General features: G+C 44.4%; 1 protein-coding gene across 8 annotated transcripts in view; it reads right to left on the bottom strand.

Moving 5' to 3' along the window:
• The window catches only part of PCYT1A (phosphate cytidylyltransferase 1A, choline), a 68,673-nt gene that overhangs the window by 46,018 nt on the left and 5,458 nt on the right, over positions 1-17,197 (bottom strand). Inside the window, exon 2 of one of the 8 annotated variants that reach the window (XM_040349609.1) lies at positions 13,173-13,189. The exons of 5 other annotated variants lie outside the window; for them this stretch is intronic. The gene's annotated coding sequence lies outside the window, so the exon portion shown is untranslated. 2 more of the 8 variants (XM_040349611.1, XM_040349610.1) reach the window with 2 other exon arrangements.

The raw sequence follows: 17,197 nt of genomic DNA, 5'->3' as shown, positions 1-17,197 counted from the left end.
AGTGTGCAAGGTAGAGCAATGAAAAAAAAAGCTTTACATCAACTGACACACATGAGATTACTACACAAGGACATTTTCATTTCTATATTCTGATAGACCTTTTGAGCGTAATAACAAAGGTTGGGATGTCATACTCACATTAATAAAAACTATGAAAACCTGTCGGATACACCTGGTTACTACAATAGTAACTGTGTGTACAATACTACAAACAAAATCTTAAGCAAACATTCCACACATTAGAAAATATTGCAGAATCTCAAAAGCAGCTTAACCACCCAGGCCAGGTTTTGCGATTCGGCACTGCGTCGCTTTAACAGACAATTGCACGGTCGTGCGACGTGGCTCCCAAACAAAATTGGCGTCCTTTTTTCCCCACAAATAGAGCTTTCTTTTGGTGGTATTTGATCACCTCTGCGGTTTTTATTTTTTGCGCTATAAACAAAAATAGAGCGACAATTTTGAAAAAAATGCAATATTTTTTACTTTTTGTTATAATAAATATCGCCCAAAAACATATCTAAAAAAATTTTTTCCCTCAGTTTAGGCCGATACGTATTCTTCGACCTATTTTTAGTAAAAAAAAAAAAAAAAAAAAAAATCGCAATAAGCGTTTATCGATTGGTTTGCGCAAAATTTATAGCGTTTACAAAATAGGGGATAGTTTTATTGCATTTTTATTTTTTTTACTACTAATGGCGGCGATCAGCGATTTTTTTTCGTGACTGCGACATTATGGCGGACACTTCGGACAATTTTGACACATTTTTGGGACCATTGTCATTTTCACAGCAAAAAATGCATTTAAATTGCATTGTTTATTGTGAAAATGACAGTTGCAGTTTGGGAGTTAACCACAGGGGGCGCTGTAGGAGTTAGGGTACATCTAGTGTGTGTTTACAACTGTAGGGGGGTGTGGCTGTAGGACTGACGTCATCGATCGAGTCTCCCCTATAAAAGGGATCACTCGGTCGATACGCCGCCACAGTGAAGCACGGGGAAGCCGTGTTTACACACGGCTCTCCCCGTTCTTCAGCTCCGGGGAGCGATCGCGAGGGAGCGGCTAGAAACAAATAGCCGCGCCGTCGTCCCGGATCGCTCCCCGAGGGAACCCGACCGCCGCATGTAGCCGATCGGACCCCCCACCCGCTAGAAGGCAAGGACGTACATGTACGCCCATTTGCCTGTACGTGCCATTCTGTGGACGTACATATACATGCGGCGGTCGGGAAGTGGTTAACAAATTAAAGCAAATGCAGCCACTACACCAAGGACTAGCAAGCAGCAATATATTACATTTTTGGTTTAGATACACTTTAACCACTTAGGGCCCTTTCACACGGGGCGGATCAGTAATGATCCGCCTCTGTGTGTCCGTCAGCTCAGCAAAGATCCTCCGTAAAATCCCTGCTGAGCCGTCGGCTGACAGGGCGGTCCCCGCACTCTGTGCAGGGACCGCCCTGTCTTTCCTCCGCTCTCCCCTATAGGGGGATCGGATGAACACGAACCGTATGTCCGTGTTCACCCGATCCGATCTGCCAGACGAAAGAAAAATAGGATTTTTGAGATGCGCTGGAATGCCTTACACAGTTAATGGCCACTGGAGCACACTGACGTGCGTTATCACAAAGCAATCAGTGCGAATGGGCCTTGATGCTTATTTTAGTTTTTCTAGCTTTAGGCAGACAGGGTTTTAAGGATTTCCTTTTCAGTTTTTTTGACATTTCTGTCGCATTTCCTTTCTCAGAGATAATAAAAAAAAAAAAAAAAAAAAAGCAAGCGAGAGACAACCTCCTTAAAGTGAGGGATAACACCAGCTGTCACTGTAATATGTTTAGCAAGTGAAAGATTAAAATTTTTATTCTGGTGACAACTGTAAAATTTCAGATTTCCCATCACTTTCTACCCCGACACAAATAAAGAGGGTGAGCCTCCCCAGCAGGGACAAAGTCAGCAATAACAATTTCATGTTCAATCCAATTTTTTTTAAAAAAGCTTTGGTTTTAGATATACGGTACTTTACAGCTGAGAAAAGCAAATATTGGCCAAATACAGGAAATATTTTCTTAAAGCGATATTAAAGGTTCCCGTTTTCTTTTTTAAAAAACAAACATGTCATACTTACCTCCACTGTGCAGTTTGTTTTGCAGAGTGGCCCCGATCCTCCTGTTCTGGGGCCCCAGAAGATCGCCTGCCCACTCCGAGAGCACAGCGCGACTCGCGCATTCGCAGTGTGTGCCTGGCTGTGAAGCCAAAAGCTGTCACGCCCGGGTGCCCAGAGTGTCAATGGAGGCGCTGGCGGAGAGGAGCGATGCTCTGGGCGGCCACATCACTGGACCGTGGAACAGGTAAGGATCTGTATATTAAAAGTCAGCAGCTACACTTTTTGTAGCTCCCGACTTTTACTAAACATAAAAAGCCTGGAACCCCGCTTTAATGTATTCTATGCGTTAAGATAAAAAGCCTTCTGTGTGCAGGAGCCCACCCAACACTTTATCTGGAGGTCCCTCTCTATCCAGCGATGTCCACGAGTGTCTCAGGCGTCCAAGATTCTCCTTCCTGATTGGCTAAGACATAGCGGTGCCGTTGGCGCCCCCCAGCTGTCAAAGTAAGCTAGCCAATCAGGGGAGAGAGGGGGTGGGGCAGGCCTGGGTCAGGGCTCTGTGTCTGAATGGACACGGAGTTGTGACTCAGCTCGAGTGCCCCCTTAGAAAGCTGCTTCCTGTGGGGGCACTGAACAGGGGGGAGAGGCCAGGATTACAGAAGAGGGACCCGAAAAAAGGAGGGCCTGGGCTGCTCTGTTCAATAGCACTGCAACAGAGCAGGTAAGTATAACATGTTTGTTTTTTTTATAGGTGAAAAAAAAAAAAACAAGACTTTACAATCACTTTAAAGAATCGAGATGGCGATTATACTCCCCTCGCGATCTTAACACAGCATTTACTTGATTCAGTGAAAAGAGTTCTCTGCTCAAGACAACAGCTGTCTAAAAAATTAATAAAAGAACAAACACACAACAGGCTGCCTCCAAGTTTATCACAACATTGCTTAGGTAGAGATAAAGAGAAACATTTAGCTGGATTCAGGTAGGGCGGCTCACTTTTGAGGCGGCGTAGCGTATTGCATATACGCTACGCCGCCGTAAGTCAGAGAGGCAAGTGCTGTATTCACAAAGCACTTGCCTCCTAAGTTACGGCGGCGTAGCGTAAATGGTCCGGCGTAAGCGCACCTAATTCAAATGAGGATGAGGGGGGCGTGTTTTATGTAAATTACTCGTGATTAGGGGTACAACGGATCAAAAAACTCACGGATCGGATCGATCCTCGGATCAGGAGTCACGGATCGGATCATTTTCGGATCAGCAAAAAAAAAAAAAGACAAATCTTGTTACACCCACCAGAGTTTTAGATTTCACAGTTCTTCTCAACACAAAACTGAGCTTATGTGCTTAAATACAGTGTTTGGAAATCCGACGGACTGTTTATTGCTAATGTGACAGAACACCTCTGATTTTCACATTTAAACAGTCCGTCAGATTTACAAATACTGTATTTAAGCGTATAAGCTCTGTTTTGTGTTGAAATAACTGCATCTCGCAATACTTATATGTGCAGCCAAGTGGAAGTCGCAGCCCCATGTACGAAAGTGGTGTCACCAGTTCCCTACTGTGACCTGAACTATCCCAATCATCAGATCCCTTTAGTGTCATTGATCGGCGGGCTGAGTGTCTAGTGAAAATCCCCCCTACGTGCTCAGTCCATACAGATCCCCCCGATCGCCTCCTCTCTCTTCTCTGGCAAGCAGCAGGACGCCCGGTGCGGCGGCGGCAGCGGCTCCCCGTGTGGATTCCTCAAGGTGCAGCATGGAGCTCATCGCTGGGCTGTTAGGAGTCAATGACATATTGAGCTCAAGTGCCCACAAACTTCCGAGGAGCAGCCTGCATCCCCCGCGCCGGGTGGACCTCGATGGCCGCCGCTTCAATAGCTAGGCCGAAGCCGCGGCCTTTCCTATGGACCGGGAGGCCCGTGGATCGCCGTGTGTCCCGACCCGAAGGTGCTGATCCGTACGGATCAGTTGCACCCCTAGTGACAATACTTGATGTGTTCCCACTGTCATATGGCATTCTTGTGCCACAGTGCCTACACACCGTCACGGTTTTATCCACTAACCTCTTTCCTTCATCATTATATTTGACAGGGAAGCCAAAATACTCCCATACAGGGGATTTAAATGACGCGGGGCATTCAAGCTCCTCCGTTCGCCATGACCACGCTGTGTGTGGACTGAACATGCGCAAATTATTATTTATTTTTTTTTAGAAAACAATCCTCGGATCACGTGTGTGCGGTTCGGATCAATCTTTTTCGGTTCGGATCACGGATCAATGACGATCCGTTGCACCCCTACTCGTGATCCGACGTGATTGAAGTTTTTTTTACGAACGGTGCATGCGCCCTCCGAGGACATATCCCAGTGTGCATTGCTCCAAAGTATGCCGTTCCGACGTGAACGTAAATTACGTCCAGCCCGATTCGCGTACGACTTACGCAAACAACGTAAAAAGATAGGCCTGTTGCGCCACCTAGGGAGCAGCTTTATCTTTACGCTGGCGTATCTCTAACGTAAACGGCGTAACCAAATGCGACAGGCGCACGTACGTTTCTGAATCGGCGTATCTAGTCATTTGCATATTGTACACCGAACTCAACGGAAGCGCCACCTAGCGGCCAACGTAAATATGCACCCTAAGATACGACGGCGTAGGAGACTTACGCCGCTCGTATCTTAGCCTAATTTAAGCGTATCTGGTTTCCAGAATACGCTTACATTTACAACGGCGTAGATTCAGAGTTACGACGGCATAGATACTGATACGCCGGCGTAAACCTATCTGAATCTAGCTAATTGTAACATTTGGTATTTTCAGTTCAAAGGAATGGACTTCTGTCTGTAGATTAGTTTTTTTCTTTTTTTTTTAAATACTGCAGCTGCTGACTTAATATAAGGACACTCGCCTGTCCTGGGAGCCTGCGATGTCAGCACCCGAAGCCGTCCTGTCCCTGTGTCTTTTTTTAACCTCTGTATGCTGCAACATTGGCTTTCAGAAACCTTTTTACGCATTTATAGACATGTGCACATTTATCAGCATTTACGCAAGGTTTACAGAACATTTTGCTCTGGATCTTTCTGAGTATAACAATCAGTAATATATTACGTCTGTGTGCAGCTGACCTAAGATGACTAACAATAGACAAGGAGTGGTGACATGTAAAGACATTACATCTTGTTTCTACTGAACAAGAAACATATTCACACTCGTCTCTTGGCACAGAACAGTATGAGGCCACATCTCTGGGAGAACACGCTTCTTGTACATGTGCAATATGGCCACTATCAATAAAATAGAGATGTATATAGCATGTCACTACTCCTTGCTTTTTGTAACAATGGACTTGTAGGGCACAAGTGGAAAACACGTCCGCAGCTGAGTCACTCACATCATGTGAGAAACCAGAAGATCTGCTGTAAGATCACAGAATTGGTCTGAAGGGTTGGGCAAAAACATTCTGAAGAAAAATGAACTAAAATAACATCGCAGTGTCCCCTAAATCTCCTCAATATACAGCACATTCAGACAAAGTGCAGAAATATCGTTTAGAAGCATTACATTATTGTATAAATATGACATTTTTTCATGCTACATAAAGCAGCCTGAATGTACAAAATCTGGGCACCAGGTCGCAATTACGACAAGAAATTGTGACCTGGCGCCCGCGCCCACCGGTAATTGAGGCCGTGGCTTTGCGGCCTAGAAGGCCGCAAAGCCACGGCTTTGTTGCAATACTTTCTGTCACACCGTATTTGCGCAGCGGTCTTACAAGCGCACTTTTTTGGGGAAAAAATACACTTTTTTTAATAAAAAAATAAAACAGTAAAGTTATCCCAATTTTTTTTTATATTGTGAAAGATAATGTTACGCCGAGTAAATTGATACCCAACATGTCATGCTTCAAAATTGCGTCCGCTCGTGGAATGCCGACAAACTTTTACCCTTTAAAATCTCCATAGGTGACGTTTAAAAAATTCTACAAGTTGCATGTTTTGAGTTACAGATGAGGTCTAGAGCTAGAATTATTGCTCTCGCTCCAACGATCGTGGCGATACTTCACATGTGTGGTTTGAACACCGTTTACATATGTGGGTGCTACTCACATGTATGCGTTTGCTTCTGCGCGCGAGCTTGGCGGGACGGGGCACGTTTTCTGGCTCCTAACTTTTTTAGCTGGCTCCTAGATTCCAAGCAAATTTGTCAAACCCTGTTGTAAAGGTTTGTTTTTTATTTTCTAAATAGGTTCCTTTAGCCTCCCTGGCGGTAAACCCTAGCGTGACTCGGGGTGGATTTTTTATGTTAGGATCGGTATCCCCGAGTCACGCTCGGGGTGGATGTGCAGAGTGTGCAGCGGCTTACCTTCTCGCTGGATCCACAGGCAAGTTACTTACCTTGTCCCTGGATCCAGCGATGCATCCCCGCTGTGTGAGCGAGCGGGTCCTCGCTCGATTCACAGTCTCCCCGTGTGCCGCCGAACTCCGTTCCCTGCGACGTTACGACGCACGGGGGCAGAGAACGGCGCCAAATTCAAAAAAGTAAACAAACACATTACATACAGTATACTGTAATCTTATAGATTACAGTACTGTATGTAAAAAATACACACCCCCCTTGTCCCTAGTGGTCTGCCCAGTGCCCTATATGTACTTTTATATAATAAAAACTGTTCTTTCTCCCTGCAAACTGTAGATTGTCCAAAAGTGTCCCTTTATGTCAAAAATGGTTTTAGAGCAGCTAGAAAACAGTGATAATAAATTATAATCACTTGCAGAATTGTGCGATAGCGATTTGTGGGGAAATACATCATAAAAAAAATAAAAGTAATGACAGCGACAATTCTGCAACTGAGCAAATTTCAGTGATTTTGAGTTGATTACATTGATGAATCATTTTTATTATAATTATATTATTATTTGTTATAATTATTTATAATTATTTATTATATTATAATTTATAATTTTGTTTTAAAAAAAAAAATCATACCCGGGATGCCTACAAGACTCTTGTTTGGTCAGATTTAAGTGAGTTATTCCTAAGAATTACAGGCCTACAGTATAAGACGCCAAATTTCCTTGCAAAATAATTGTACCGCTTTTGGTACGTAATTCCAGACAGAATCATACCGCCAGGGAGGTTAAGCTAGTGCATTGTTGATTCACTTACCTATTCCTTTCTCACTTCCTGTTTCTCCTCAGTAAGCTTGCCATCATTATCCGATCGGTGGTTAGTCAGCCAGATAACAGAGGAGAGTTCAGGAGCAGTTGAAAAAAATGCCCAACTGCCCCTTAACGTCTGTTTACCAGCAGCTGTGTACATGAGGCCTAAGCTCCTTGAGGACAGGAACTGATGCAAGTTTATATTAAGTAAAGCACTGTGTCACTTGCTAGCGCAATTTAAATACTTCCAATATATAAATATAAGCCCTAGTCATTTGTACCCTTTGATTGTGGTAGCCTTACTTTGCTGAAAATTTGTGGTGTAATACCTCTAGCTTCGACCCAATCATAGCAAGGACAAGGCTCATTCTCACCTACAGTATCTCACAAATGTGAGTACACCCCTCACATTTTTGGAAATATTTTATTATAAATCTTTTCATGTGACAACACTGAAGAACTTTACTACAATGTAAAGTACTGAGAGTGTACAGCTTGCATAACAGTGTAAATTTGTTGTCCCCTAAAAATAAATCAACACAACTATTAATGTCTAAACTGCCAGCAACAAAAGTGAGTACACCCCTAAGTGAAAATGTCCAAATTGGGCCCAATTAGTAATTTTCCCTCCCCGGTGTCATGTGACTCATTAGTGTTACAAGGTGTGAGTGGGGAGCAGGCGTGTTAAATTTGGTGTTAGCGCTCTCACTCTCTCATACTGGTCACTGGAAGTTCAACATAGCACCTCATGGCAAAGAACTCTGAGTATCTGAAAAAAAGAATTGTTGCTCTACATAAAAATGGCCTAGGCTATAAGAAGACTGCCAAGACCCTGAAACTGAGCTGCAGCACAGTGGCAAGGACCATACAGCAGTTTAACAGGACAGGCTCCACTCAGAACAGACCTCATCATGGTCGACCAAAGAAGTTAAGTGCACGTGCTCAGCATCATATCCAGAGGTTATCTTTGGGAAATAGACGTATGAGTGCTGCCAGCATTGCTGCAGAGGTTGAAGGGGTGGGGGTAAGCCTGTCAGTGCTCAGACCATACGTCGCATGCGGCATTAAATTGGTCTGCATGGCTGTCGTCCCAGAAGGAAGCCTCTTCTAAAGATGCTGCACAAGAAAGCCTGCAAAGAGTTTGCTGAAGACAAGCAGACTAAGGACATAGATTACCGGAACCATGTCCTGTGGTCTGATGATAAACTTATAATGGTTCAGATGGTGTGAAGCGTGTGTGGCGGCAACCAGGTGAGGAATACAAAGACAGGTGTGTCTTGCCTACAGTCAAGCATTGTGGTGGGAGTGTCATGGTCTGGGGCTGCATGAGTGCTGCCAGCACTGGGAAGCTACAGTTCATTGAGGGAACCATGAATGCCAACATGTACTGTGACATACTGCAGCAGAGCATGATCCCCTCCCTTCTGAGACTGGGCCACAGGGCAGTATTCCAACATGATGATAACCCCAAACACACCTCTAAGACGACCCCTGCCTTGTTAAAGAAGCTGAGGGTAAAGGTGATGGACTGACCAAGCATGTCTCCAGACCTAAACCCTATTCAGCATCTGTGGGGCATCCTGAAACGGAAGGTGACGGAGCGCAAGGTCTCTAACATCCACCAGCTCCATGTTGTCGCAACCTGTGAAGCTCTGGTGAACTCCATGCCCAAGAGGAGAAATGAGAAATGTGTATGCGAACGGTGTATTAAATCAAGCGTGTAACAGCTCATTAAGAGATCAGATGGTGGTAAAGTTCCAGACAGGCAACGGTAAAACAAAGAACAAAGTAAATGCTACCATTGTAACAAAACACCATAGTGGTTTACACTGACATGGGGAAAAAGTGCTGCAACTAACCTATGTGTGTTTGTGCTTCTACACAGTGCACTCCTTAGTGACTGCCTGTAACAAAAGAATGATACTAGTATAAAAAGTGAAAATGTATCAAAACTAAACAGTGATAAACATTTCCATGTAGCGGAAAGTATGTTCTCTTGGCTTTAAATGTAATATCCAACTAGACCACAGGTGTCAAACGCAAGGCCTGCGGGCCGAATCCAGCCCTCCAGGCCATTTCATCTGGCCCTTGCACCTCTCTTGCAGCTGTGACAACCTCCTTGTTCCTGACCCCACCTTGTCTCACCAGTCGGCAGCATAGAGGAGGACAGATCTCCTCTGCCAGATCCTGCCCTTCTCTGTGCAGCTGTAGAGAGGCTCATGTCTGCCCCCCTCCCCGTCTGAGCAGTTGGCAGCAGAAAGGAGGCCAGAACTCCTACTGATCCTGTGCCTCCTACAGTTCTAGCTGGCAGCACCCCCTAGTCCCATCCCTCTCTTGGTCTCACCCTTCAGCTGGCTCCAACCCCCTCCCCCTCCAGACCCAGCTCTTTGTTTCCCAGCTCCACCCCCAGCTTCTTCCCGGAAACACAAGGTAAGGGGGGGGGGGTGAACTGTGATGTAAGAGACGGTGGGGGACTCTTGACTTCTGATGGTGTGGGGGGCTCTTAACATCTGATGTAAGGTGGTGCTCAACTGGCCCTTTGAGGACAACTATAATGCCCATGCGGCCCACGATGAAATTGAGTTTGACACCCCTGAACTAGACACTCAGACAGGGCCCTGTGTGGGCTCAGATGAAGGGTCACTGTCAATGTAATTTGTAGATGTCCAATATACAATCATTAGGGGTTTCCAATAAGATGCTGGGTAGAGGCACTATGTAAATTATAGAAAAACTGTCTAAAATATTCCTCCTTTCTGTTCCCGCAACTACTTTTCTAGTTGGCATTACAATGTGAGATTTCTATTGAGAAGAGTAGGACATGGAGATATTCCAGGTGGAGATAAAATAACTCATTATATAAATTACTTGTCTGTTGGAAATAAAGATTTTTATATATAACTGTTCAATGTGCAAAAATAAGGATACTGCACCAATACCTGTAAAGTAATCGAGTCATCTTTCTACCTGGCTATTAGGTGAGATTTTTATACCCTAACAACCTCCTTAGAAGTTACCAAAAGATTACGAGGTGAACAAGAAAATCCAGCAATCCTTTGTGACATATTATTCTATAACAAGAGAAAATACCTGCCTAAGGAGTCTGACGTAAGCTGTGCACTTGTCACAAGGAAGGAAAGCTGAACTTCGTCAGTAACAACAGAAGTCAATGTCTTAAAGTATGCGGTCTAGGAGTTCTAGAAGATTCTACCATAGGCTCGAAGGCACATCAATTCATTGGTGACAAAATCCATTTAAACCTGCAAACCTATGCGCACGCACACACGCACTTGTATATGGCAGGATGGATATACACAGACCAAAAGTCAGCCGGTTTAGTGATTCGGACACTGTTAGGTAGATTCAGGTAGGGGCGCGCAAATTTAGGTCGGCGTAGCCTAGCGTGTTTACACTACGCCGCCTTAGGTAAGAGAGGCAAGTACATGATTCTCAAAGCACTTACCTCCTTACTTAGGGCGGTCTAGTGTAAACGCGGCGGGCGTAAGGGCGCCTAATTAAAATGGGTTGGAGGGGGGCGTGTTTAATGGTAATGAGGCTTGACCTCACGTTTTTGACGTTTTTTGCCTACTGCGCATGCGCCGGGCGCCTACATATCCCAGTGCGCATTGCGGCTAAGTACGCCGTACGGGCCTATTGATTTTGACGTGGACGTAAACGACGCAACTCCCGATTCGCGGACGACTTACGCAAACGACGTAAAAAATTCAAACCTCGCGGCGGGAACGGCGGCCATACTTTAACATTGTTATTCCACCTCATAGGTGGAATAACTTTAGGCCGCCTTAGGCCTTGTAAATCGACTGCGGCGGCCGGGCGTACATTCGTGAATCGACGTAGAAACTCATTTACATATTCTACGCCGGCCGCAATGGAAGCACCACCTAGCGGCCATCCGAAAAATTGCAACCTAAGATAGGACGGCGCAAGCCGTCCTATCTTAGATATGTTTAAGCGTATCTCTGTTTGAGCATACGCTTAAACATAGGTTGGCGTAGATTCTGAGTTAGGTCGACTTATCTACTGATAAGTCGGCCTAACTCTTACTGAATCTACCTATGTGTGTACCATTGTCTGTTCAACAGAAGAGGCCAACTGGCTTCTGTCAAACTGTCTTGCTGGAAAACCAGCATTCGATCAGCGCATGCAGTTAATGGCTCCAGCGCTGATCAGTGTCTTCTGATGGAGGGGAGCCCTGCTGACAGGCAGTCCCCGGGCTACAAACAAGATTGGGTCTGTAAGTTTATTCTTAAAGGCGTGTTCCAGACGATTTTTAGCTACAAAAAGTGTAGCTGCTGGCTTTTAATAACCATACACTTACCTGCTGCGCCGTCCGATTGGACAGGAGATCGCCTAGGACCTGTGACGTGTCCTAGGCGATCGCCTACAGGGAGGGGCTGCTGTAGGCGATTAAGCTTAATCGCCTAACCAGCCTCTCGGCGGAAGGAGGAAGTGGGACAGGAAGTCCAACTCCTCCTGAAGCCCCCACTCCCCCCCCCAAAAAAAATGACATGCCAAAATGTGGCATGTAAGGGGGTGAGGAGTGGGATAAGCGGAAGTTCCAATTTTGGGTGGAACTCCGCTTTAAGTTGAATGTATATGTAAGTTGGAACAAATAATTGTTTTTTTAAGTGCAACTCCAGGCAAAAAAAATTTTTTTTTATGTTTTATGGATAGCATGGGGAATGGTTAACATCCCTGTAACATTTGTTTTGCTGTCTGTGCCCCTGTTCAGAAGATCTCACCTCACTTTCTGTCCCAATGACAATTGGATTCTGAAAATTCGGGAATGTCGTCGAAACAAGGATTGGTGATAAATCTTTAGTGGAGACACCTTGTTTTCCCATGATAACATGTGATTTGAACAGGGATGTGGTGTGATTCGTGTCTGAATCGCATGCAGTTTCCTGCACCACTCCTGTGTGTACCCAGGTTTATCATAATGACTTCAGCCTGGGTTCAGACAGGAATTGCACAGCAAAGATATCAATATTTGATCGAAAGTATTGGTACTCGAACGTGCCGGTAAAAATAAAAAAACGGAATTGGTGCAAGCCTACCGTTCACCCAAATCAATGCATAGCAGATGAACTGTCTATTGTTGTGTATAAGAACCTTTCAATCCATGATATCAAATCTGAGATAAGTAGCATAAAGGCTTGTATGTATACACAATATAAAACCTATAAAGAAAAACAACAATTAGGGCTCTTTCACATGGTTGAACTCCAAGCACGTGGGGCATCTGTCCGCTGATCCCTGCAGAGCAGGCAGATGATAGATCTGTGTCTACTCCGCTTATGCAGAGCAGACACGGCCCACTTTCCTCTATGGGTGGTCAGATGTAAATGGTCCGCCTGTCCGTTTACATCCGAATGTCATCCAATCGGCCAGACGAACGGATCCACGATCCGTCTGTTTTTGGTGGATAGGATGTCAGCGGGTGTAAATGGGCACGTCTGTTTACATCTACAGCTCCAAAGATGGCAATGGATGGTTCAATTGGGTCCGTCTAAAAAAAAAAACTGACAGGTGGATGCGATCGGGCCGCCAATGTGAAAGGGCCTTATTCTTCAAATTGTATTATACTTCCAAGCAAAAGGTTACGTTGATATTTATATACCCTCTGTACACCCACTAATGTAAAACCATTGAAGACATAAATATCAATTTAACCCTTTGTTTTTGGTTTCTAATAAAGATTTCTGCATTTTTTCAAATAAACGTAGAATTGCTGTTCTAGGATTATAGGTTCTATATTGTTAGGTATATGTACAAACCTTTATACTAGTGGCCACCTATTCAGGTTTCTACTCCTGCTTGTGTCTTCCTGTCCCAGAGACAACTGCAATCCAATGACACTGATTTAAAGCCGTATCAGAGCTTACTTGTCAAATGCACAAATCTGTAATTGAACATGTTTCAAAAAGACAGTGGAAAAACTTATATTAATCACAAAATATAATATAAAAAAAAGTACATTCTAAATGTAATGTACAAATTACTATGGCATGTGTCAGTATGCAAAGTGTACCCTCTGATATGTTGGCACTTCACGTTTCTCATCAACCAAATGAACAGGGGGAATTAGCCAAGGAATGCACAGATTAATGCTGAAGAGATCTGCTTGCTCCTGACTAACAGGTCACAATCTCAGATTTCAGTCTATATTTAAACAAGCCTAATCATCCAGGTTGCTGGTTCCTTTAGAGACAGTCATGGGGTCTGAAAACAAGATATTGAAACCAGTACCCTGTGCTCCAGTATTCAAAGAATTTTAAAATGTGAAAAACTACAATACAAGCATGATATTCATATTAAACCATACACAGTGATATTTAAATCAATACACAATGCCGATGATCAATCCAATGAACTTATCTGAAGGAAAGACTAAATCATTTGTGCGTACTCTTGTTGCCATGCAGCTCTTCTGGCAGAAAACATACGCAAGGGAAATTACTGTGTGTAGGACGGAATGTCACATACAAGATCATACAAGCCCTCTGGTTGCCTACCTTTCAGCATAAAGGTCAGTCATGGAAATATAGATGTCTGCAACAAAATGACAAATCTTGTGGTGTACCCTGGCTGAGATGTCCTCATTCATTGCCACATAGCTGGCTTGTAGAAATGACACCATCTGCACTTTGTTCAATTCTAATAAACTGCTGACAAGTTCAAAGGACAGAACTGAACGAAGGATCAATTCTACACATATCCTGACCACTGCAGCCTGGACTTGGCCCCGTCACTGATTACTCTGCAATAACTAATATATACTGCCTGAAAAAATCACATTGCAGAAAAGTTTTAAGTCATGTGTTGCGCCCACCATGTATATTCACATTGCTTCCATTTTTCCGATACTCTGACTTGCCTGGAGTGAAAAGAAATACTCAGTACTTCCAAGTATGGGGAAACGTGTGAGCTGCGGTGGCTCAACGCGATTGGCACTGCGCTGACAAGCCATTCACCTCTGCAGCTAGAGGTTCGGATCCCGGTCTCAGCTACATGTGAATTGAGTTTGGTGGTCTCAGCCCGGCTCCCGGTGGGTGTGCTATGCGAGGTAAGCCTGCGCTTAGTACGCCCACCCCCCTCCCACAAAAACCACCACACTTACAGGCGCACTCGAAATTGGGTTAACATGCACGCACTTTGACCACGCGGTCTCTAAAAAGAGAGGCGAAGGACTGACGGGGGTGGTTGAGCGGGCTAGATCCTCTCACTCCCTTATAGGGAGTCCCTCTGCCCCGTTGGGCTTCAAAGCGGAGCAGGTAGGACGGGCTATGTGGGAGGACCCCCTCACACACCCGCCATTGCCACCCGGGGCATGGAGAAAGGTGGCAGAATGCCTCTGGGGGAGGCCTGCCTACTCCCAACTCCTGCAGTCCGGCTCCTCTCTCGAGTACATGCACAAAATACACTTTAAAAAAATAAAAATAAAAAATAAAAATATGGGGAAACGTGTGACTTTCTCCCATAATGCTGCCTTTTCTAAATCCGATCTGGGCCACAAAAAAAGATGAAGGGGATAACTCTTCCTCTGTCTAGGCTGATCAGATTGGAGGGCAGCCATCGGAGTCCACTCATACAACAGAGAAGGCTCTGCATAAACTGAGCGGATACAGACCTGTCATCCACCCGATCTGCTCCAATAAGCAGACAGATCCCCTGCTGATCAAAACATCTGCCCCGCGTGAAAAGGGGCCTAAAACTTTTTCTCTTCACTCCTCCAGGTGAATGGAATGGTGGGGGAATAGGTAGAAGTTAAAGTGGAGGAAAAGGCTACACAGCAATATACCTGACAAATGTTTCTCTTTTAGGGCCTGGTCACACTAAAATAATCGAATTGAAAAGTTAGTGTCGGTGCCTCAAGTTGCTACATGGTTTACTTTTTTTTTCATCCAACTTTATTGAAATGTCAAAGCGACATTTCATTCCCAAGCACCCCAGTGGGGCATTGACTACAGTGCACTGCTTAAAAATGCAGCATGTCTGAAATTTTACATTATGCACTTCAACCTGAAGGTAGCACTGCAGTGTGAACAGGGTACATAGAAAAGAATTGCAGTGGCTGGCGTTAGAGTTGCCACCTGTCCAGGATTCACCTGGACAGTCCAAGTTTTGAATAATGTGTCTGGGTTTCAGGCAGACAGAAACCCAGACACATTATTCCGACCAGGCTGTGGCTCCCCAAGTAACCGAGATAGTTTCACACAAATCTGTTTCTTGTCCAGGAGCTGTGGGTGGCTGTCTGGTTTGGCATCACTGGGGGGGGGGGCAGGGCAATGATGTCAGCAACAGAAATTTGGTCACACCCACCATTCACTGCAGCACGCTATGTGCAGCGCATTACTACTCTCTTTGGGGCACCCAAAAGGTGTCCCAGGCCGCTAAAGTGTTCGGGTTTGGCTTCAAGAAAAGGTGGCAACCCTAGCTGGTGCTGATCAAAGGCAAAAAGATTACAGTCACAGCACATAATGTGAATGGGCCTTAGGTCTGGTTCACACCTATGCAGATTGCAGTTTGCATATTCCGTGTGCATTTTGTGCTTTTCAATACACGCTTTTCATCCATTGAAGTCTATGGAACCAAAAACCAGAAAAAAGTCCCTGGCGCTTTCCATAAAATGCTCAGATGTGAACTACACCCATAGAAAACCATGTTAAGTGGACTGTAGTACGTTTCTGCAAAACTGAAAATGCATAGGTGTGAACCAGGTCTTATACTCCCTTACAGACATTTTTTATTTTTGTCGGAGAGTTGTGCTCAAGTACTCGTCGATATTGGCGCCTTTGCGGTACAATTTGAGCCCACACAAAATTAATGGTCTCAAATTACGCTGCAAGAAATCGCATGTGATTTGAACAGGAATGTGGTGCTGTACAGAATTGCATGCCGTTTCACCCACTGCTCCCGCGTGAACCCAGGCTGAAGTCACTATGACAAGCCTGGGCTCACACGACAGCTGAGGGGGTAACCACAAGTGATTAGGACAGGAGTACCACTGCATTCTTGTTCTAATCGCATGCTATTCTTTGCAGTGCAATTTGAGCCCATTCATTTTGTATGGGCTGAAATGGCACCGCAAAAGGTATCAGTTTCAAGTATCGGAGCATTTGCACGAGTATGTGTGCAAACGCTTGGTATCAGTGTAACCCTAATCTAAATAAATGTTCTCTTATTTGTTCTAGACAGTCTGTGGGAGTACAAAATTAATGGGGAAGCACCATGTAACAGGTATGTTGTGTAGCCTTTTCTTCTACTTTAAAGCGGTATTAAACCCAACTGCAAATATTATATTGCAGCTTACCATTTATTAGATGTGTTGGCTGCATTCGTTACCTTTTTTTAGGCTTTCATTCTTCTATTCACATCTGGTGATCTGGCCAGTAAGTCTGTTTTTCAAAAGAACAAGCTGTCCTGCAAATGTATCAGTTTACATGGATGACACAGACCATTTAATAACGACAGGGGCGTTTACAATGATCAGCATTTATTCATGCAAAACCTTTATAAAAGTGGGAGCTGGAGTTTGACTTTAATGTGTTAGTGTATCTAAATGTTAAGTAAATGTAATACTACTGTAACTCCACCTCCCAAACGGACTTTGACTGCTGTCCAAAAGGTGTCCCCTATGCTCCTTCATCCAGAGTGGAGGCACTCTAATACAGGAGGTATGTTATTGGTCAGATCACCAGGAGAAAACAGAGGGAAATAAACCAAATCATGTCCAATCAACTGAATTTACCACAAGTGGACTCAAATCAAGTTGTAGAACCAGAGCTCAATTTTGAGTGTTGTGACAAAGGCTGAGAATACTTATGTACACGTGATTTTTTATTTTTTAATAAATTTGCAAAGATTTCAAACAAACTCCTTTTACATTGTAATTAGAGGGTATTGTTTG

Source organism: Rana temporaria, chromosome 4, assembly GCF_905171775.1.
Source record: "Rana temporaria chromosome 4, aRanTem1.1, whole genome shotgun sequence".
NCBI lineage: Eukaryota > Metazoa > Chordata > Amphibia > Anura > Ranidae > Rana > Rana temporaria.
This window is presented reverse-complemented; position numbering and strand designations above follow the sequence as displayed.